Source organism: Pinus tabuliformis, chromosome 9 (genome assembly GCF_031772625.1).
Source record: "Pinus tabuliformis cultivar Carrire ecotype Pingquan chromosome 9, CPIR1, whole genome shotgun sequence".
Lineage (NCBI taxonomy): Eukaryota > Viridiplantae > Streptophyta > Pinopsida > Pinales > Pinaceae > Pinus > Pinus tabuliformis.
In genome coordinates, this window is record NC_142307.1 from 255,609,130 (window position 1) to 255,633,119 (window position 23,990).

The following is a 23,990-nucleotide window of genomic DNA, read 5'->3' on the forward strand; positions in this document are numbered from 1 at the left end:
TGGTAGGAGTACATGATGAATGAGATGATAGGTGGAAATGGAAATGGTGGATGAGATGAGGTGGTTATGGAGATGGTAAAATAGGTTCTTGCATACTCATTTTTTGTGAGTCCAGTGCTTATGGATGGTTCCTTTATGAAAGGAAGCAATGATTTCATCCTCTATTGGATACATTCAACTGATAATATATGTGAATGTAGGAGGGGAAGGCACTATAGTTACTCCTTTTGTTTACATGAACCGATATACTTTTCTTTTCATGATTATGACCTTATTACAATAGCATGCATTCTATTATGAATGAGGAATTTGCAAATGGAGGGTATATGGAAAAAAAATATATGGAATATGTGGTGTTTAATCATCAAATATTTCTTAAATATCTAATGAATTAAATAATCTTAGGCCAACTTTACCTCATGTTTTACTTTTTTTGTTGATGTGCTCGGTGCTGCAATATGAAGTGAATGATATAATGGATGGAGCTCATGTGACTGCTGATCTGACCTGCTGAAGAAGGCTGAAGGAAGAACAAAAGAGTTGAAGGATGAACCAAATAGCTAAAGGATGAGTTGAAGGTTTCCTTTCCCCCATGCTTGAGGAATTGTATGTCCCCAAACAACTGAACAATGGTGAATTCTACTGCAACTGATAATGGAATGCTGATACAAAAGTCCAAATTGTTGCAAATTTGTGTTGAGATCACAAAACCATATAGTCTTCGACTACTACACACCCATGTGAAATATTGTGTATGTGAATAAATGATGTTTATGTCAAACATAAGCAAGAATCGTTGGATTACCGACCATTAGGGAAGTCGTTAACCAATGCAAGATATCCCACCTTTGATGTCAATGGGGATCAAGGCACTAGGTACATTCTACTAGCCATGAATGGATTTGTCAAAGTCGAATGGACTGTAGAATTCATCCACCAAGAAACATTGATGTATTTCCTTAGTAGATGACAAGGATAGTTGTCATTAAGACATGTAGGCTCCCAAGTACCTTATCTGACCCTAACCTTTGTCCCAGATAATTTTTTGATGTCGATGGGACAAGGCTTGTTGGCTGGTGGGCCTTAAGGGATCCCACATCAACCAACTCGAGTACAAACATAATGACTTCAAATATACATGATTTGAAGAACTCATACAAATTTACAATATTTATTCAGAACCTTGCCCGCTAGTTACCTGGTTTTCAAGAAAAGTCCTTGCCCAGTTGTGCAAGACAAACTGGTTTTCACAAAAGGACTTATTTTTATCTTTACTATTTTCATTTCTTTATTTAGAATGCTAAATTTCCTACTATATTGAAGAAATGATGTGCTCCTTCAAGTGAAAGAGAACTTCCAATGAAGCCATGTGCATATTAGGTACAAAGATATATTGATGTTCAGATTTAACATATAAAATTTAGAATATACATGGGAATGAAAAATCAACAGCTTTGAAAGATGTGCTACAAACAGTATTTGAAGATGAGAGTGGTACTTTGACTCAATTGTGATTTGGAACCAATGCTCAATGTAATATTGGTGGTATTGGTCCATTTCTTCATTTGGACCACTATGAAAGTCCTCCTCGATCATGCCAAGAAAACTTGGATAATTGTTCTCCGGAATGCATACAAGGCTTGCTAATGAGCACGGTGAAAGGTCTTGAATCTCAGGTTTCGCTAGATGCTCCCATTAGACTTGGTACATAATTCCTCGATCTCCTTGGTAGATAGGTAGGAGGAATCAAGGGAGAATTCCAAATCCTTTTCTGGTTGTGGAGAGATAGATAATTTCTTGAATCTGGTCACGATGAACTATTCCTAAGAGAGAGATATCCTAGCTACTGCTAGGATTTTAGGATGTACTTCGAGGGACATTCTTCAAGCTCTCAATCATTCTTGAATTTTTCCTACTGGTTGATGATCCCTGTCTCGCAACATGGATTAGTACCTGGGAGTTGTGGTGAAGTAAAATTATAAGTGCGGACACAAACGCATTCCTCTAGCCCGATAATGGGTCTAGCCACAATAGATATATTGTATGGAAGATTTCCTTAGGTTAGAACCAATTAAGAGGGCCTACCTCTTAGTCTACTTATCCTATTTGATGATGTCCTTGTTTGCTCACTCCAACTATCTCTCGCTTCCTTCTTCAAGCACCTCAAATAAGTAAACAACAAACATGATAATAGAAAAATTGTAATTCAACCTACTTAGCAAGTCAAAAAACATTAAGCCATGAATATGTAATATGAAAAATCATGTAGGAAATCAATCGATAGTTGCATATATTAATATCAAAGAGAAATTACAACCATTTATCTTGATGTTGCAGTCCTCCTCTGACAAGACTAGGTTACCACACACTTCTGCTAGTATCCCAATATGGCCTCAATCCACAATAGTTTTAAGGATCTTCCCTTTAGGCTTCACTCCAAACCAAATCACACTTCTCCCTCACACAACTAGATAGCTACAACTAGTAGTAGCTTGTTGTCTACTCCAAAGCTAAATAGCATTAGCACACCAATCTCAACACTAGCTTGTGCTTGGGAAGAAGGGAGGTTTATATAGGATGAATGGATGGGAGATGGATCCTCTTCTCATGGGAGAAGGGCTTATCCCTTGAGGTAGTTCCATCATTATAAGGGAAAGGATCCCAAACTAACATCCTCAACCCCATCCAGCCAAACCATTTACTAGACTTCCATTATGAAGCTTCTAGAGCTAGAAGCTTCGGCTCCTAATTTAAAAAACTTTCCATAACAGGACCAGCATGACTAGAACATAGATCAGTCACTCCAGTCGGTGCTAGGGATAGTTCTAATCTCTGCACATCAGCGAGGTGGAGACAAAGGTCATTTGCGTTGGTATTGTAAACTCGGCAAAACATAAGTTTTAGGGGAAATCTTGCAAAAGGGAATTGATTTGCTCATGAAGAGAGACACAATGGGAGTTTCTTCATGAAGGAAACTCATGTGGGGTTCACTGTAGAGGTCCTATAGGATCAAGGAACGGGGACTATAGGGATAGTGACAGAATGTTGTGTAACAAATTCCCCCTAAAGCGTGAAGGCCGAGCTAGAGTGAGGGATGAAAAACTTTATGAATCAGTGCGGGGTACAGGTCTACCATCAGAAAACCTAGAAGAAAGTACAGATACATAAGCATAAACTGAGATATATGTCAAATGATACATGAATCATGGCATGGACCCAACCATCCAGAGAATGATCATGTAAATGGATCTAGGTATGGGTGTAACCATCCATTAAAGAGGATCATAACGAAACCAAGTTATGGTCGCAACCATCTAATAATGAGAAGGATCAAATATGATAACTCATGGTTTGGTCACATCCAACCATCTGAAGGAGAAATGCATATCATGATAATCATGTCACACCACTTCGTAACCTGGTCTTTTGTGATTTGAGTCGAGGGTCTTGCACTCCAACATGACTCGATCAAAGTACAGATTCTAACATGTGAATAGATGTGTTGACGTCAAGCATGCTAGAAAGTCACTTGATTACCAGTCGATGATGTAAACTGTTAACAAGCGCGAGAGAAACCACCAATAATGACAATGGTCCTCAAGGTACTATCAGCACAATCCATGGAATGTGAATAGAGAAACTAAAGTCGAACACCCATGAAATCACTCGATCAAAAGCCAATGATGTGAACTTGTCATCAAGTGCGAAGAACTTGCCATTAGGGCATGCAAGATCTAAGGTACCAGAAACGAGTCGCTCAGCCAACTTCCTAGATAATGAGTTGAAGTCGACAGAAAGTGACCGTGTCGAAGGAGGGTGATAATGAATCCCACATCATCGATGCGAGATGAAAGGATGCAAAGTGATTTTGGATGATAAAGATAATCAAAGGTAAGTGTAACTATAGAAGGACAACTCTTGAACATATCAGTGACACAACTGGAAGTTTGGTAGCTTTTGGATCCATAGGATTGTTGGTCATGATGACGTGATAGAGATCAAATGGAAGGAAAAATGAATGACCCAACCTAGGAAGGTCAACAATACAATGGAGGATATCCCAACCCGACATGAAGCAAAGAGTGTCATGTTCAAGAGTGAGCTTCTGAGACAACTAATAGATTTCCAAATTTTCCTCCACCATTTTTGGTAGGTACCCCAATTATTTTTTAATCGCAAGCTTGAAGGGGATAGAATATGCTTGCATTGTAAGTTCATCCTTCGGACAAATCCGAACAAGTAAGTTTAACAAACCCTAGGAAGGAGAAGCTCATGTTCGTCATGGTGACGAATCCGATATCGTTTAATAGTTTAACGAATCCAACAAAGGTGTAACTCAGTATATTTTTCATGTTTAGAGAGTTTGGAAAAGACACATAAAAGAAAACTCCAAATGGTCACTTTTCATATGTTTATGTCTCTCGAGCCCGAAAAGGTAGAAAACGATACTTGAGAGAACCACTTGACCATTTCAGTCAAGGAGTGCCTTTTTTGTAAATAGTGACTCCCAGCCTGAAAAAGGGGTAAACTTATACTGGGCACATGATATTTCACACCCATTAACGAGTTTGAAATGACAAGGGCTCGACCATCTTTTCGCTTTTAAAGGGTCGGGAAAGAGCTAAAATCAGATCTCCCATTTTATTTTCTTTTGTGAACTACCTTGACCATAGGGAGGATTTTGACCTTGAATACCTTGGAACTGTTCGGCCATAGGTTGCTGATAAAAAACATATGGGTTAAAAAGATGTTGAGCCTGTTGACCTTTTTCATATGTATATGGGACCTGTTGTCCTTGAACATACAGGTGATGAACCTTTTGTCCCTGAACAAGAGGGTTTTGGACCTGCTTTCCTTGGGCATAAGGTTGATACACTTGTTGCCCTTGGACATAGGGATTCTATACCCGATGCCCTTGGCTGACAGGATTCTAAACCTGTTGACCTAGGACATGAGGATTTTGAGCCTACTACTGCAGGACGTGACCTTAACCCTTCCCTTATAAGGGTTGACCTTGTTGATATGTATACAAGGGCTAGTGCTACCCTGGTTGGTCTTGCTATTGCAAGGGTTAACCTTGCGGTTGCAAAATTTTCCCCTGGGGCTGCAGAGCTTGGCCGTACGAGGACATGGGTTGAGAGTTCTACGGTGCATATTGCATGTGCGGCTACGCAGTTTGCTACAACTGTTGCAAGGGTTGACCTTGCAGTCGTTGCAGTTGACCTTACTGTGGGATCATTTGCCCTTGCTGGTGCACGGAGAGCCCTTGCTACAACAAAGGTTTCCCTTGCAGTAACAAAGACTGCCCTTGTTATTGTAAAGGCTATTCTTGCTATTGCAAGGGTACTTGAATAGTGCCCGAGAAATTTCCAAAGTGAATCTAGCCATATCCAGGCTGGATGTACTACTAAGATTGGAGGGTGTAAGGTTGATTAACCATTCCTTGAGAACCATATGGAACGTAAGGATTTTGGTATTAGACCTGAGCCTGACAGGGCTGCTGATACTAAACATTCCTCGATCTAGATGGACCAATGGGATTCTAAACCTGTTGGTACTAGACATTGCTTGATCGAGTAGGATCAGAAGGGTTGTGAGTAATACCAGAAGAAGGTTGGTTTATACGAAGCATGTGAGCTTGTGAGTTACTTACATTAGTAGCACCTGAAACCATCGAAACATTTAGGTTCTCCCCCCCAGGTGGCACAACTTGGCCACTCACTAGAGGGATGGAGGAACTGACAGACACATTCTTCGAAACTATCGGTTGTGCTTGACGGGTAACTGGGATTGACGATACAAGGGTATTCAGAATGGTGGGTTGCACCAAGACTGAGGTAATAGCCTGTTGGGAAGTCGTGTTCATCATTAATGGACCTGAAGTAGCCATGGCACCTGATGTCCAAACACGGTTATGGTAAAGTGATGAGGCATTAGGTGTACCTGAAACCAACTGTGTGAAAGACACATAGTTGGGTGGTAAACTGGCGAGAATACCCCTGAAAAGGGGAAACCCTCGAGAGGAAAAGGAAATTATTCCCCCTCAACACTGTGTGGAGTAGAAAATTCTGACTCATCTGGAGATGTGACTAGAGCATCGCCTTTGGGTTCCATGTATGAAAACAAACAACGACGAAAGGTCGAACAAGTATGAGGGGACAGTTTCAAAGGAACACCTCGCTGGTTGCACGGACTGTAAGGACGTTGCAGTGATATCACAATAGGGTCAAACAGAGGATTCAAAGGATAGAAAACTAATCCAAGCTAACCGTCGGTGGTTGACAAGTTCTCTGGAGTTTGAACGGGATTGTTCGGAGATTTCGAGCCAAGATCAGCAGATGACCCAGTATCGAAAGTAGGCGAATGACGAGATGACAAAGGTTGAATGCTCATAACAATTGTGAGTTCAAAAAACTTGGTCCTCGAGTGACTCTAGTAACTCAGGAAGTGACTCCTTAGACAATCTTTGAGATGGAGGAGAGGAAGAGGAACTGGGTGAGCTAGATGGTTCAACCACGATGACCTTGTCTTAACTGATAGAATAATTAACTTCAAGGCTTTAAAATGTTCTTTTAAAGGAAAATCATGATTTGGTCTTAGAAAAAGACTAACAAGGTGTTTTGGATCGTGGGCAATCAATTATTAAGACACATAAAATATAGGTGCTCTTTCATATTTTAAGAGTTAAGAAAGAAGCAAAGATGACTCTATCACTTTCGATTGGAAACGAGCTCGAAAGGACAAGTGTTCAAATGATATTTTCAGTTTAATGAGTCAAAAATATCAAATGACTGCTCTGGACGATCTAGGTAAATAGGATTACTAGGTAACCGTGAACTCTAGAATACCTCCCGGCGAACTAAGAAATATGAGTAGGCAATTTCCCTAAATGTTGTGTTCGCTGTATCACATTTGCAAGGCAGTCGACTCGGCTTCCTAAGGATAAAATGATTGCAGCCTAGTGGGGTCTCCCATTATATACTCGATGGTGTGGGGAGCACCAATCCGTACTAGTGTTGTCTAATGCTGGATCTAACAACAGCTGCTAGGTTTAAAGATGTTGGGACACGTCTCTAGCCTAGATCTTCTAGATATGATCATTAATGTCAAATGTGCCTACGTTAATTGAATTCATTTTAAAGTTTATCTTGAGTTATGTTTTAGTTTTCAGGTCTTAGCGATGCGACTCAGAAAACCTTAAATGCAACTAACTGAGACAAGACCCTTTCAATTCAATGAAATGCCTACACAAGAGAGGGTAGAAACTACTCAATCAAATGCAAGCAATCAAGCAACTGAAAACAAAATGATCTTTCACTACCTTACTTTTTCAAATAATAAATAATGAAAAATGCATTCCAATTCCTAATTTGCTCACAAGAACTTATCTATTAGTCCTTTCAAAAGAAAAAGAGTTCTCTTCCTTTTTCAAATGTCGATGCAATTCTAGTCTTCTAGTGATTCAAGTTATCGTAACACAATGATGAAACAAGCTAGAATTTCATACTTTTTCATGAATCAACGGGACACACTTTTTGCATATAATCTTTCAGTGAAAATGATCTCGAGACAATAAGCTCTTCAAGTCAATGAACACATGAAAAGAGAAGCTCATTGAGACTAATGAAACACTAACTTTACCAACCACAAGACAAGCAACATAATCCATGTTGGAAAACGTATAAGCAAGCAAACAAAAACTTTTCAAACTTGTGTAAAAGATGTCAAAGTCATAAGAGGACTAAGAACAAAATGCAAAGAGTAAGTACACCTACAACCTGACTTACTGAGTTCACAAACTGCTGAATGGATGACCAACTACATGCCCTATTGTCATTGGCCACTCAATGACTCAATCAATCAAGCAGAAAGATGATAAGCCAACAAGAAAACAAAACCAAATGAAACCAAGATTGGGGTCAGGCCCTAATCTTCACTTACAAGAATTGGCATGACTTCCTAACTGACAACAGGCGCTAGAGGCTGGTCAGCACAACTGTTTCTCAACAACTCACACTGATTGGTGCGACTGTTAGCAAATAAAGCATGCTCATTGAGGAACCTAATGAAAAAAATAAAAAATTCGAAACAGGGACCAGATTTGCTACTATGAATTTTAGACTCACGCTAGTAAGCAGGAGAAAAGAAACATAACCAAAGGGAAAAAGTGGAACTAGAAAAGTTCTCACGAAATCATGAATTCCAAGACAAACAAAAGGATTGGGATCCACAGCGCGGTCGCAATTTGTGGTGAAATAAAATTATAAGTGCGGACAAAAACAAATTCCTCTAGCCCGATAATGGGTCTAGCCACAACAGATACATTCTATGGAATATTTCCTTATGTTAGAACCAATTAAGAGGGCCTACCTCTTAGTTTGCTTATCCCATTTGATGATGTCCTTGTTTTCTTGCTCCAGCTATCTCTCGCTTCCTTCTTCAAGCACCTGAAACAAGTAAACGACAACAGAAAACAAACGTGATAATAGACAAATTTTAATTTAACCTACTTAACAATTCAAGAGACATTAAGCGATGAATATGTAAGATAACAAATCATTTATGAAATCAATCGTTAATTGCATATATTAATATCAAAGAGAGATTACAACCATTTGTCTTAACATTGCAGTCCTCCTCTAGCAATACCAGGTTCCCACACACTTCTTCTAGCATCCCATGATGGCCTCAATCAACAATAGTTTTAAGGCTCTTCCCTTTAGGCTTCACTCCAAACCAAATCACACTTCTCCCTCAGACAACTAGATAACTACAACTAGTAATAGCTTGTTGTCTACTCCAAACCAAAATAGCATTAGCACACCAATCTCAACACTAAATTGTGCTTGGGAAGAAGGGAGGTTTATATAGGATGAATGGATGGGAGATGGATCCTCTTCTCATGGGAGAAGGGCTTATACCTTGAGGCAATTCCATCATTATAGGGGAAAGGAGCCCAAACTGACATCCTCGACCCCATCCGACCAAACCATTTACTAGACATTTGTTACGAAGCTTATAGAGCTGGAAGCTTTAGCTCCTAATTTTAAAAACCTTCCATAACAGGACCGGTGCAACTGGAACACAACTCAGTCACTCCGGTCGGTGATAGGAATAGTGCTAATCTCTGCACATCAACACGGGGGAGACAAAGGTCATTAGCGCCAGTCTTGTAAACTGGGCAAAACATAAGTTTAAGGGGAAATGGTGAAAAAGGGAATTGAACTTGTCATGAAGAGGGACACAATGGGAGTTTCTTCATGAAGGCAAAGAATGTGGGGTTCACTGTAGACATCCTCCAGGATCAAGGAACAGGGAGTACAGGGACAGTGACAAAATGTTGTATAACAGGGGTTCTTACAGCACCCCAAAAAATGTTTTGTCTTTAAGAGCTCGAAATTTTTAATCTAAATGAAAAGGAATTGATTGCAATAAAATGCACCAAACTTTATTACTTGGACAAACAAAATTTGGAGGAATCCCACTATAGTGGATGCATGGCTCTTCACTCACGTCTTACCGTACTTTCTCTACCCTTTGATTTTCCTACAAAGTTCTTACCACATAGAAAACTTGTGAAAGAAACTATGCTCTAATCCCTTTAACACCTCCCCGACAACGGTGCCAAAATGTTGGGGAAATAATGTGTGTTATAATTCCAACATTAAATTATCAGTATGGGACTCATAATCTTTGAGCTGCAAGCGCATGTAACGTAGGATCAAAGCATCTAACCTAAATTAATATTGAATTCCTATTTATGAATTAAGTATAGAATGAAAATAAACAATTGTAATCTCAATCTAAATCAATGAAACTTAATTTCAATGCAAGTAAAATTTAACTACAATGAAACCACACTTACATGTTAACTACGAAATGCTCATAAGCTAATTACATAATTAAAACTATGCTTAATGAAAGAAGACTTCATTTAACACACTTTGATGCTAATAGAAAACAAAGAATCCTATTAGAGAAGAACGCACACTAAATCTAAATCTTGCGTCCCACAAATCTACTACTTTACTTAATCATCAAAAGACTAAATTACTACAATGACCATTTCAAGACTAAATTACTTCAATTACAATGCCAATTCAAACCTATACTAATCCTAATTGAAATCGAAATACTTTAAAACAAGATTCAGATTGCATCTAATGGAAATCAAAAACATTCAAATCGAAATAAAAATGTTGAACTATAATATTCTTATTGCATCTAATGGAAAATAAAATTATTCTAATCGAAATCGAAATGCTGAAATATAAGATTCGAATTGCACTCATGAAAACATTTGTTAATGAAAATCACTCTGCAAATCTAATCCCTATGATTGGAATGAACTACAAAACTTGATTTTAGCTGGTAGTGGGCCCTTGCCACTCCTAGACAAAGTTATATTAACTCAACAAAAATAAAATTTAAAACACATTCATAATACTTACAGAGAATTTAGAGATGTAACAAAATTCAATTAAGATGCAATTATTATTACAAAAGGGATTCAATCCATCCCTTACTCCTTCCTTTTTTATCTTCCTTTTACAAACTTCCATAATAAAAACCATGTCTGAGCCATTTATAAGATTTACAAGACGAATTAGTCATTTTCCTCAATTATGGAAAATTGAACAATTTTAGCAAACTGACCCCAATGATATTGGTATATCTTCCTAATCATGGCGAATTTTGGAAAAATGTTTGGAGGGAACCTAACCTGTTTTATTGGGAACATTCACCTCTCTTGGATTTGTCTCATTCAAATATAGCTCCTCGGAAATTATTCCCAAAGTTGGATGTCTGGCTCTTTTTGCAAGATTCTAGGACTTGGGAAAAACAATCATTTTTTATAAAACTGCCTCCAAGGCCCACATATAACTTTTAGAAAATATTTAATCTATATAAATTGATTTTTATATAGATAATTGATTACATTTATATCAAACACATTTGCTCATATTTTCTAGATTCCCCTCCGAATGTATGGAAATCGAGGTCAAACTTGGTAGTTTGAAAACTTTGCACATTTTGAGCAGATTTGTTAATTAGCTCCTAGGGACTCACATGTGCGGCCTAGTTGCATTCCAACACATGGAAATGTATTAAAACATTATTTTAGACAATAACCATCCTCGGTTTTCCATGGAAGAATGCCAAAACTTTGAAACCAGAAATTGGATATTCTCGTACTCTATTTGTACCAACTAGTTCAACTGACTTGTGAAGAATTTTGGCAATGGAACCTTGTGAGAAATAAACTTAGCAAAACCTTCATTACTAAATCATGGAAAAACCATCTTTAATCATAGAATAATCAAGAAAAATAATGATAACCAACCATAGAGTGTAAGATATGTATTTGGCTGCAAGTTATGGAATTATGGTATGAAATGTGTTAAAAGTACATGAATATAAGTTATGAATGGTGGTATTATATGATGAAAACATGGCCATATTTAAGGCCTAACAAAAACCAATCCCAAAATAAAACAAAATACCCTTGAACTTACCTTTGTCTGCAAAACACATGTAAGTGCATAGTAATGAATAAATACAAATACAAATTACAATGCATAGGTGAAGTGTCCTTGTCACTTTTGTTGTTGACTTGTTGCAGTAGTAGACAATGACTCCAACTCTTGGTATAGTCCTGGACTCTATGCAAGACTATATCCAAAACTGACCTAAATATATATACAATAAAAACTGATGACAAACGATAGACTTGTGATGGACCATGTTCTAAGTACAACAACATAGACCATTTTATCAACTATGACAAGAAAAGTAGCATGAACTTACAACATCATATAGATCTAGCAAACTTGGTGTACCATCAAGAATATGTAGCATCAAATGTCCATTATCAAGAATAGGACATTTGAAATGTGGCATCAAAACTAACTGTGAAATATAGAGGCATAGAGATATAACTTAGACCCTGTATGTACTTACATTGTCCTGCAAAAACATGTGTCAGAGATGATACCCAAAATTCAATTGTAAACACTAATCATACATACCTTGTCGTAGGATACTTACCCTTGACTGTTGATGTGTGGTCCTTACTGTAGTGATCCTTGAATGCATGTTTTTTCTTGCCTTCTAGGAGCTTAATATCGAATCTGTTGTATCTATGTAATTTCGGATCTCCGGGCTATGAAATTTTGTCTTGTTGTATCCATTTGACTGCTATTTCGAACCCCAAAGGTTTAATCAATATGGGGTTCTTCAATAAAGCATTAGGCCCAATCACCCATGATGACTTGATTATATACTAGTTCAGTAGAACGAACTTGTAGGAAGTGCCACACGTCCCTATTGTGAGCTTTGGCCCTAGAAATGATATCTAAGAAACTACAATTTGTCCTATTTTTGTCATTGTTTATGCAATTTTAATGCAATCCTAAGAGAAAAGTTATGACAATTTTCCGAACATCACATGTTTGACATGGAATTCGGGAGCCTGCAAAAACCCTAACTTCCTCGGATCATATCTCCGCAAATATAGCAAATAAATATCTGAAATTTGGTCACGAGGTTCATAAAACGTTCAGATCAAATGGGTTCTAATTTCATCTTTTGAAGATTCGCATAAAAAATGTTATAGCAAAAATTCCACGATGACTTGTTTGAAGCCACAAAATCCCTACTAGAGGAGGATATGAGGGTCACTATTTATATGAATGTCTTGAGTTGAGAGGGTCCCCAACAAGTGAACGTTGGAGGGGATTTAGGAGAAAAAACAAACATTATTGAATATTTAATATTCAATGACCACAACCAATTATGAGTGCCATGCTACTACCCCATAGGGTTTTAGCCCACTAACTTCGGTTACTAAATTCAGATAGGAATATCTCTCAAACCGTGAAGAATTACGTGGTGTGCCATATATCAATGGAAACATATCGATGAGTAGAATCCATATAAAAGATCCTTGACTCAAAATATATTAATTTTTCAAGTCAAAATTCCCATGCAAGAACTGGGTAGCCCCTGGTGTTGCTTGGGTTGACATCAATGACAACTACTGATCAACAATATCCCCCTTTATCAGTGATGGAAGCACAAGTACTCCCCCTGCAATTATGACACCTCTTCCTACTGCCTTCTCTCCCCATTTTTCATAAATGGAAAATGGTAACTCCCCTTGACAACTTGTCATCCTGTGGAGCTGTACACACCTATACTACCCCTTTCTACTTAGTTAGATAAGAGAAAGGTTCCAATGAGAACTTGGGAGAATCCCAAGGTTTTGGCGACGACACTGAAATGATTCACAAGATAATGGTTTGGTAAATATGTTAGAAATTTGTTTCTTTGTGCCAACATATTCAAGCTTGATATTCGTTTCATCAACCTGCTCTCTAATGAAATGATATTTGATCGGAATGTGATTCGTTTCGGAATGCATCTGTTAGGCCCCTATACTACTAGTGTAACCCCTTATTGTTATTAGTATAACCCACTTATTATATTGATGTACCCATGTAGTGCCCATATTATTAATATTATGCCACATAGAAGCCCACCATTGTTACTGTTGTGCCCTACAATAAGGGGTTACACTAGTAGTATAGGGGCCTAACATGGCCCCTATACTACTAGTGTAACCCCTTATTGTTATTAGTATAACCCACTTATTATATTGATGTACCCATGTAGTGCCCATATTGTTACTATTATGCCACATAGAAGCCCACCATTGTTACTGTTGTGCCCTACAATATTATTGTTATGTAGGCTTTGATTGTATTAGGACCACTTAGACTCCTATATATAGAAAGGAGGTATTTTCATTTGTATCATCCAAGAATTGTTCATTTATGTAATGTAAAGGAGGTTTCCCCCTCGAAGAGGCTGAATTCTAAGGCGTGGATCTCTCTTTTCTATCTTTTTGTGAGTTGGTTTCATAACATTTGGTATCAGAGCTTTGGATTCTAGGGTTTCGCTGCTCCAAACAGGTCATCGTGGAATTTTCGCTATAACTTTGTTTCTGTGACATTTCAGAAGTCGAAAAAAAAACCCATTTGAGAATAATTGGCACTGAACCTTGGGTCCGAATTTCAGACCGTTTAGCGCGATATTTTCAGAGATATGATCTGCGGAAGTGGGTATTTTTGCAGACTCCTGAATTACACTCAAAACAGGTGACCGGGGGAAAATCGTCATAACTTTCTTTCTGAGCATCGGATTGAAATTTCGTAAGAAGGTACAGAAAGAGGACGGACTTTAGTTTCTTTTTATATATTTTTCAGAGTCAAAGGTTGAAACAGTGACACGTGGCACTTCATACAAGTTAGCTCTGCTGAACTAGTCTATAATCAGGTCACTGCGGGAGATCATGTATAGCTCTTTCTTGGAGAATCCAATTTGGATCAGACTAGTGGAATTGGAAAGAGGACACAAGGGCTACTACCATTCACAATTTCAGAACTTAAAAATCTGAAAGTACAGAGTTACAGGCGTTTCAAGGTAGAGCTCCTAAAATCAAGAAAAAGCAAGATGAGGAAGTTTGATGGCAAGGATCCGGTAAATTGGATACTTCAGATGGAGCAATATTTTGATATACATGGTGTACAACTGTTACAAAAGGTATGTATTGCATCTTCATATTTAGAACCAGATCAATTTTTATGGTACAAAGGGCTTTGTTCTCGTAAAAAACTTGTTACGTGGTCAATTTTCACGGAGGAAATGATAGCACAATATGAGGATACAAAGAGCAACACCTTCTTTAGAGCAACGCCAGAACAATTGGAAAGAGTAAAAGGGCTTTGTGACATAATGGAAAGCAAAATTATGGAAACCAGGAAGCATACCCCTCACAACTATAAAGATGGAAGTGTTGTTTCTCCCAGCCTTCCACAACCTACAAGGGTTACACCACAACAATTGGAAGAAAAAAGAGAAAAAGGGCTTTGTTACAATTGTGATAGCAAATGCACTAAAGGTCATAGGTGTGCTGAGAAGAAATTATTTTACATAGAATATGAAGAGGAGGAAGAAAAGGATCAAGAAACATCAAAAGAAGAGGATATACATCAGGACACCACCCCAGAGAAAGAAGAAATGAATCAAAACATATCTTGTAAATCATTGGCAACAATTACCACTCCTCAAACTCTCAAGATAGAAGGACATATCAAGAAGAAAAAGGTGCAAGAAGTGAAAGATCACATCGAGAAAGAAGAAATGAATCCAACCATATCTTGTAATTCAATGGATGAAATTACCACTCCTCAAACTATCAAGATAGAAGGACACATCAAGAAGAAAAATGTTCAAGAAGTGAAAGATCACATCGAGCATCAAGAAATGAATCCGACCATATCTTGTAAAAGACTGGAAGAAATTACCACTCCTCAAAAGATAGAAGGACATATCAAGAAGAAAAAGGTTCAAGCAGAGAAAGATCATATCGAGCATCAACAACAAGTTCTCCAACTTTTAAAGGATAACACCACTTCGGTGCAAAATCAAATGAAACAACAGGTAGATCAACATCGTAGTGAAAAATGTTTTGATTGGGTATTTTTACTGCTACATCTCAAGCAAGCTATTTATGAGAAGGAAATGTTGGAAATACTACATGCACTTAAAAAATGGCGACCTTACCGAATGGGAAGATGCTTCAAGGATGAGGATGTGGAAGCATTGTTTTGTGCTATTTATATTATCCAACCAAATTGGATAAACGAAGAAACGGATGAATGGAAGAAGAACGAAGAAGTATGGCCACTTATTCAAAAGTTGCAAAAGATCCCAATTCAAGCAATATTGCCAGAAATTGAAGAGGAAGGAAAAATCATATTGGAACCTGGAGCAGTCACAGAAACAAGAACCCGACAGCTACGAAATCGATCAATTTCAGAGTATCTCATCAAGTGGAAGAACTTACCCACTGAATATTACACATGGGAGGACAAGAATTTTATATAGAAGCATCAAGAACTACTCAAGCATTGAGGACAACGCTTTTTGAAGGAGAGGGGCATGTTAGGCCCCTATACTACTAGTGTAACCCCTTATTGTTATTAGTATAACCCACTTATTATATTGATGTACCCATGTAGTGCCCATATTGTTACTATTATGCCACATAGAAGCCCACCATTGTTACTGTTGTGCCCTACAATATTATTGTTATGTAGGCTTTGATTGTATTGGGACCACTTAGACTCCTATATATAGAAAGGAGGTATTTTCATTTGTATCGTCCAAGAATTGTTCATTTATGTAATGTAAAGGAGGTTTCCCCCTCGAAGAGGCTGAATTCTAAGGCGTGGATCTCTATTTTCTATCTTTTTGTGAGTTGGCTTCATAACAGCATCACAGGATTTTTGGAGATACTAATGGCACTGGTGTTATCACAGAAGATGGGAATATGCTCATCAAACTTAACTTGAATATCTTGCAAGGTTTTCTTCATCTAGAGAACTTGAGTACAACAAGATGTTGTCGCGATGTATGCTGCTTCTATTCTGGATAGCAAGATTGAAGACCTCTTTTTACTTAACCATGAGACAAAGAAACCACATAGATATAACGTTGCTCCACTCATACTCTTACGATCATCAACACTTCCTCCCCAATCTACATTTGTATAAGCTTGGATGACCAAATCATTTCCTTTGGGATACTAGAGACCATATTCCATTGTGCCCTTAATATATCGAAGAATTATTTTGATGACAATGATATGATATTATTTTGGTGTTTCTTGGAATCGTGCTACTTGTCTGACTACTTACATCCCACCTGGTCCGGAGGCTATCACATATAGGAGACTACCAATCATGGATCTATACAACCTTTGGTCCACATACTTTAATGAGTCTTTTAAGCTTAACTTGCAACCTGTTACCATGGGGGTAAGGACTGGTTTGCAATCTTCCATCTGGAATCTATTGAGCATTTATTTGATGTACATGGTTTTATATATGAATATTCCTTTATCCCGCCTAGAAATCAGAAGCCATAAAAAGTATGTTAGCTCACCAAGCATAGAATTTTCAAAATCACTTTCCATTTTTGTGGAAAACTCTTTACTTAATATGACATCACTGATTCCAAATATTATATCATCCACATATACTTCGATAATTTTTAGGTTATCTCGATCCACTTTCACATAAATATTGATGTCATCACTTCCTTTATTGAATCCCTGTTGATGTAGATATCCGTCAAGATGAGCATACCAAGCCCTAGGATCTTGCTTGAGACCATGCAAATCCTTCTTTAATATGCAGACATAGTCTTCTTTGTCAAAGAGTAGAAAACTTTTGGGTTGTTCAATGTAAACTTCTTCCTCCAATTCACCATTTAGAAAAGATGACTTAACATTCATTTAGTAGATCTTGATTTTTCTCAATCAAGCATAATTGAGATCTATCATGATAGCTTGCATTCTGGCAATGGTAGTAAATAGTTCTTAAAAATCCATTCCTTCAACCTGTGCATATCCTTTGCAGACTTATCTTGTCTTGTTCTTGGTAACCTATCCATCCTCATTCATTTTTTTTCTGATGACCCACTTAGTTCCAATAACATTTTTATCCTTTCGTTCTGGAACCAATTCCCAAATGTCGTTCTTCTCAATTTGATCTAGTTATTCATTCATAGTTGTTACCTAGTGTTCATTTTGACTAGCTTCCTCAAAATTGCTAGGCACAAAAGTCACTAATAGAGCAAGATGGGCTTGTTGTAATGAATGAAGTTTTTGACTTGTTTTGGTTCTAGTTCCTTTATTTATGTTGCTGATGATTTAATTTGATGGATGATTATTTTGACATGATTCTTTTAAAAAATTTGGAGAAGTTTCTTGTAGATCCTGCTAATCATTTGTTATTTCCTCTTGGTTGACTATTGTTTCCTTATTTGATTGGTCTTGTTCTAGAGCTTCTTCTTCATCATTCACAGATTCTACCTCAAGCCCCTCATATTTTCTTGGAGAGATGGTCTCATTGTTATCCTTTAGAACACCATTATCGTCGAAAGTAACATTTATGCTTTCAACTATTTGTTTTCACCTCATATTGTAGAATCTATAAGCCTTTCTTTTGTGCCAATAACCAATGAAAATACCTTCGTCAACACGAGAATCGAATTTTCCCAATTTTTGGTCTTCCCTTTTGATGTTACATTCAAATATTTTGAAGTATTTGACGTTATGTTGGCTTGTTGGGGCCTGACCCAGGTTCCGAGGTGATTTAGCCAAACAAATCCTGGTACTACTGGCCCTTTCGGGAACACTCAGAGAAGCGCGGGCTGAGGTCTCACCCGAAGTATTATGGGAGGGTCCTAGAAGCAGGTTTCTGCACCTTGGAGATGTCTGATGAGTTCAAGTGGTTCGCAGTTCAACCCTACGCACCCATCGCTACGCGCACTTACCTGTACCTCGGAACCTGATATGTTGCCTTCGCGCAGCACTACTCGGGGGTCGAATATTTTTATTACCCAAGTCCTTACTAGTATTCCATCGTTAGTTGATTAAATTAGCCTACTTGCCTGTCTTAAGTTACACTTAGCAATATAAATCGTTCATACAAGTGCGCATAGTAATAAAAAGTATAATTGCAATTTATATCAAACATGTAATAACTCAAGAACAGATACACAAAATTGAGATAAAACTTCTCTTTATTATTCTCTTCTTTGGTTACAAACTCAAATCCACCCTGTGCACTCAGATCCAGAGGTCCGCGCACTTAGTTGCAGACTACTAGGCCTCTGCGCACTTAGTTGCAGAGCCTTCTCCTACCCTACGACCAAAGACACACTTAGATACTTAGACTCTTGCTCTTTACCTCTACTTTTCCATCTATTACTTGGCTACTTTTACACTTAGAGCCTCGCTCTATTTATACAATCCCATGGTCCGCGGACCATGGGTAGGCTGACATTACATTTACAAGAGTAGGGCGGACAACCCTGTGACTCTATCATACATTTCGCGCTCTGCGCCCGCAATTCGCGGAGATTTTACAACAAGATTAGATAAAAACTTGGGCTTTGAGCCCCAAAACATGCCTTGGGGGAATTCCATGCCCAACAGGCCCCCATCACAAACATCGTGACTCACCCTTGAGTCACTCTGTTGGTGGAGCAATCTTGGTGCGGAGTTCTTCCAACTGTCCTCAAACTATGCTATTGTCGGCAGCGCACTGAGCCACTACTTTCTAAATATGTTGCATCCTCTGTTCTGAGATCTCTTTGTTTGGGACGCGACTTTGCATTAACGTGTGCATCCCCTATTTGTGCGCGAGCTTTCCTTCGATGTTTGTCATGACAGTGAAAGCCTCGTCAATGCATGGCTGGACGCATGCTTTGAGAATTGCCTCCTTATGTCACGTCGTGTCCACCTGCTCCTTCAGTGCCTTAGCTCGCTACATCCTCGCAAGCCACTGAGTGAGGAATACTGTCTGTGCAGTTCCTAGAATACTGTCGTATTACTGCTTTAGTTCTCATGCCTCTGTGTCGTATTGCTTGCTCCAACAAAGTGGTACAGTCTTGCACTGCACATCTTCCAATCCCACTGCGATAGCGCTAGCGCGTAGTTCTCGGACCTTCGGGAGAGTGGAACGTTGCACCTTTAACCGTAGCTCGATAATTTGAAGATTTAGCTCCAACTAAACCTTGGTCATTTCATCTCTAGCCTTGCGGACTTTGGTTGCCAACCTGTGGATCCGCACCTCTACTGGTAGAGCTGCTCAGATGGCCAGCTCCCGGACGTGTCGGCAAGCATCATCTACCACCCGCACCAACTGTTGATTCTATGACACCAATTCATCGCGTTGCAAACTGAGTTGTTCCATGTTTACCTCTTTGTCACTGAGAATTTGGATCGCAGGGCTCTCCCTAGCACACAGCTCTGCCGTTATCCCATCTTGTAGTAGATACAGTGTCTCACGCGGAAGGGTAGCGAAATCAAAGCTAAGGCCTTTGATCATGTTAACTGCAAATCTATCGGTCTCGTTCGCTGCTACTAGAGCCCCTTCTAGTAACACTATTATTTTTTCCATTCATATGCATAGCATATGTTCTCCTGCCAAGGATCCTGCTGCAAGGTTCGTGGAAAGGGTACCCACCTAAGAGGGATGCACCTATAGCTCCTGTAGCTGTGCCCTAAGTGTTGTGGGGAAAAATGCCTATGCAGGACGATCCTATCCACTTAAGGTGTGACGGTGCCTTAGCAACAAACGAATACAGCTATTATGATTTCTTCCTTTATGAAATGTGAAAGAGGGGAGATCGGCAGACTTACCGTTGTCTTCCAGTTGTCCCTCGAACTAGATCCTCTTCTCTTGGTGTGTCCACAGCTACTTGTCTCCTCGCTTGCTCAAGAGAACAGCTACTTGAATCCCACGAGATCATAAGAGAACAGCTACCTGTGACAAGAGAACAGCTACTTGTGACAAGAGAAGAAAACAATACAAAGGCAAATAGACATATTCATAAATGATTCAGGATTAGAAGTAAATCAAATATACTAATGCAATAATACAAAATACACCAACATATAGGAAAGAATCAAGATAGCTTTATTGATAAGTAACAGGGTTCAGGAATAGATACAACCCATGGGGCTCCAATCCAGCACCTCCTTCCCAGCAAAATGGAATTCCTTCTTCATCTCCCTTCAAAGAATTACACACCCAATGTTTCCAGCCACAAACCAACAGCAATTCTTTGCAATTACCAAATTCCAGCCTTTTTGATCTCATGGAGGAGAGATCTATATATAGATGTTTGGAGAGAGGATGAGTCAGCTTGAGATCTAACTAGTGTCCTCTCCCTCTCTCAGTTCTTGAGTCCACTTGGAGGTTCTTGCTTCCACTTGGAGATTTGGAACCTCTTACTCATCACCAGTCGAATTCCTTGATGCAAGTGTCATTTTGGAAGCTTCCTGGGCATTGACACCTTGAGGAATGAATCTACCACATGTCCAAACTCACTCAGCGCAGGTAGCCTTTGTTGGAGTTGACATTCAACGCAGGTAGACAGTGGAGCAGTTGACATTCAGCGCAAATGCTCAGTGGAGCAGTTGACATGATCCAGAATTGGCTTGTTTTTTAGTGTTTTCAGGTGGAGAACTTCTGTGAATTGCTGTGGTTAGTTTGCCTTGTTCCTCTAAGGGTAGGAACAACATGTTTAGGGACTTTGGATCCCTTATATTATGGACATTTCATGCTCGAGGCTGTAAGGCACAAAAATGTCTATAACAGTTGCCCCCTAAAGTATGAGGTCGTTTATCGGGTGAAATGCTTTATCCAGGAGGGTCCGAAGTTCATCCATCTGCTCGGAGGAGACGTGTAATAAAATACAATACAATACATTATGATTCATACTGCTTTCATGATCTAGCTGAGGTGGGCATTCCCATGCTCAGATTTATAAATTCATTTTTTGTACATATAACAGACGATCGTCTGATGGTAGACTGATAATTTTGGTGAAATTATCATCCTTTGAGTAGGATGATCATCTACTGCAATGATGTAAATGTCAAATGTCTTTATTTTTTCTGAATATATATCGCAGCCTGGATGGATGAAACTAGATCTGGGGTCTTCAAACTCGTTCGATCTTCACTCTAAGTACAAGTCGATCCATGTGAAAATTGCGCTGAATTCGAACATGGAAAGACATCGCTTGATTACCGGTCAATGATGTAAATCGTTAACAAGCGCGAGAGGAATCACCGATAATGATAATGACCCTCAAGGTACTGCAGTATAATTCACATGGTGTGAATAAAGGACTTGGCGTCGAACACCACACAAAATCTTCTGGTCGAAGGTCATTGATGTATACCTGTCGCCGGAGGTGAGAATCTTGCCATTGATGCATGCAAGCTTCAAAGTACTGAAGGGGGTGTTCCTAGATCAACTTCTTGGATAATGAGCTAATGTCGACAAGAAGCGATCCGTCACAGGAGGGCCTTGATGAATCCCACATCAGTGACACGGAACGGAGCTAATGATTTTAATGGAGGTGAAAACGATCTGTGACATATGATTTAGGGTGGCGGTCATGAATGGATGAAGGATAATGTATGGTAGTGGATGGGACCCGGTTGACTCTTTCTGAACGACTTCTCTTGAACATATGGCGACACTGATGTGATGGATCGGTAGCATTACCCCAAATATGGATGGTATGGCGATACCATGGTGATGTGACCGGTGAATGAAACAACCCAACCCGATTGTGATACGGAGGAAAAGTGTCATGTTCAAGAGCGACCTGCTACCATCAAAGTTTTCTTGATTTTTCCCAATTTTTCCCAGTCATTGCTGACCAGTACCTCTTTATTTTTGTCAAGCTTGAGGAGGATAACATATTCTTGTTCTATAACCTGCCTTTCGAGCAAGCCCATCGCTATGTTTTAACGAGCCTAGCGATAGTGAAACTCGTTCTCGTCTAAAGACAAGTTTGTCGCTATTTAACAATTTTAACGAGTCTAACGACAAGGATAACTCAGTCCTTTTCATTTTTAGAGAGTCTGAAAAGGTACATAAAGTTAACTCCAAAATTCCATTTTCGTCATCTAATCCCTTAAGTCCGAAAAAGTATAAAACAATACAGAAGGGATGAGTTTTCGATATCTTTAACGAGCCGAACAAAACAAGCGCTCGATATTTTTGTGCAATAATCCCTCAGGTCCAAAAAGATTAAAATCTAGAGGAGGGATAGCTCTTCCTGTCATTTAACGAGCTGGAAGGCCAAAACTCGGCAACCTTTTCATATTTTACGAGTCAATTGAAAAGAGCTTAAAGAAGACTCGTCTTTTGAGGAACGAGTGATAAACAGGGATAGCAATTGATTCCAGGTACAGGTTGGAATTTTCCAATCACGGCAGTGTCACAAGGATGGCTAGATGAAATCACTCTTCGCAGCTGTTCCTCAAAATGGGTAAACAATCATATGGAGGTGAACGATCGGCCAAATGAAAAGTGGAGGTGGTAGGTGCAAACACGACCAAGGCTTTAACGGCTGATAAAATTACATTCACAGTGGTTATTTACCGGGATAGGTTCATTTTTTAGTTAAAAATGAGCGTAAACACTAGAGGAAACTCTGCTCACTGCTTATATTTATTTTTTAACGAGCATGAAGACCGTGTTAAAACTGCTCGTATCTTGCGTTTATTTTTTAGCGAGCATGAACTTTATGCTAAAACTGCTCGATTACCCAGTCATTTGATAAGAGTGTCTCATCAAGATTCTATTTTTTATGGAGCTTCATCTCACTAAGCTTTGCTCCTGATCCTTTCTTTATGCAAGTTCGGAAACAGCTAATCCTACGAGTTTAAAGGGTTAGACCTACAAGTTTAAAGGGAGGACCTAAAAATTTAAAAAATAAATAGTCGCCCCTTGCTTGCACTCCAAAAGGTTTGCATGCCCCCAGGTATAAAACAGAGTTTCAAGGTTACCTCTACTTACCCTCCGCCAAAACATTTGTTTTAATCGAGAGAGGCTTACCTCTTTCAGGTTACCCAAAGATTGTCTCGTTACTCTTTCAAACAAAACACTTCCTCGGCAATGTCTACCGAAATAGACAACGGTGAATGACTCTGGTGCCAAACATGTAACTTTGACAAAAGAATCCTATTCTAGAACAACCCCTCTTCCAACCATGGACGGGGTACAGAATAGTCATATTCTCCCGCGGAAACCTACTCTATACCCAAAGTTTTCCTACCGAAGCAGGCCAAGACGCATGCCCCCTGGGTTCCGGTCATATCCTCCCGGATTACTCGCGCTCATCAGGAGGATGGACCGTGGGTTGAGACACTTCTTGCATGAATAGACCATTTAGGGATGGCACATGACTATTTGCGATGTGTGATCTGGGAAACGAAAGCTGGTCCACGAGCTTGACCATTCTTCCTTCATGCGGAAAACACATTACTCTAAAGAGTGAGGAGACGATGGCTCCCATGCAATATATATAGTCTCGTCCAAGGAGTAGGT